Below are 1,223 nucleotides of genomic sequence, written 5' to 3' on the forward strand. Positions count from 1 at the left end.
ATGAGAACCCCAAGAAGGCATGGCCGGCTGGAGGTGGGCAGGGGTCAGGAAAATCATCCGCCTGTAGGAGGAGTAGTGCAGGTTCCCACAAACCTGCCAGCCCCAACAGGTGTCAGCTTGACCCCACCACATCCTCTTCCTCCCCAGCAAGGGAGGGTGCTTGGGTGGGAAGAAACGTCAGTCTGCTTCATAGTCATGCTCGGAGCTGCCTGGGAGAAGAGCTACACTCCCTGGGCCAGCCTGGGGCAACAAGGACCCAGGAGATCCCTCAGGTGTCCAGCTCAGCCTACCAAGTGACCTCAGCTCACCAGGGATGTGCCTGAGATAAGGAGGTCCAGAGGAGCCAGGCTGCCCCACCTCTGTCAAACCCGGACATGATGATCATGACTGTTAGCAGGCTTCTGGGATGCACCGGGGGTACACAGCCACACGGAGCCGGACTGCATTTATTCCCTGGGAAAGTGCTGAGCACCAACTGTGACCCAGCCAGGATGGAGGACTCTGACTCAGAGCTCCTTCCACCACTGACAAAGTGTCTTCTGAGCCCTACGAAACCAAGCATGAGTTTCTTGCCTCACTCACCCCCTTGCTCTAGAGCCAGGGTGGCCCCCAGGACAAGGTTAGGGGAACCAGATGCCTAGCAGAGCCCTCTCCAGTCATGCCAGCCTGTTCAGCTGCCTCCATCCAATGCTGGCCTGACTTCTGCTCAGGCCCCTTCCTCACTGCTGCAAACACAGGCTAAATCTTTGAGGGAAACTCCTGCAATTGTCCTGCTGCCATCCCAGCACAGGAGTCAGCCAAGGAGCTGTGGAAACACAGGCAGAAAGTGAGGTCATCATGTCTAGCATTCTGTCTCTGGCAAGAACAGGTCCCACAACCGTGGAGGCTGGGACTTACCAGCCCACAGTGGCTCACACCTTCCCAGAGGTGCCCGGTTCCTTTGAGAAATCCTCCTGAGAGGCTGAGAGCCTCCTGCTCCTCACAGGTGACAGGGCAGGCTCCTTCCCCCAGGGGCTCAGGGCCTGAGAAGAGGCTAGAGCACAAACCCAGGCAGGAAAACTCCAACAAACTTTTCTCTTTGTCTTCTCTTTCTCTCCTTCTCTCCCCTTCCCTACTCTCCCTAGTCCCCCACTCAACTCAACTCCTGGCTGGGAGCCAGCATTGTTCCTGCCTGGCTCCCCTCCACCTCCTCTTCCCTCCCAACCCCTCCAGCCAGCCTGTGG

This window comes from Octodon degus, unplaced genomic scaffold, assembly GCF_000260255.1.
Source record: "Octodon degus isolate 3935 unplaced genomic scaffold, OctDeg1.0 scaffold00032, whole genome shotgun sequence".
In the NCBI taxonomy this organism is placed as follows: Eukaryota; Metazoa; Chordata; class Mammalia; order Rodentia; family Octodontidae; genus Octodon; species Octodon degus.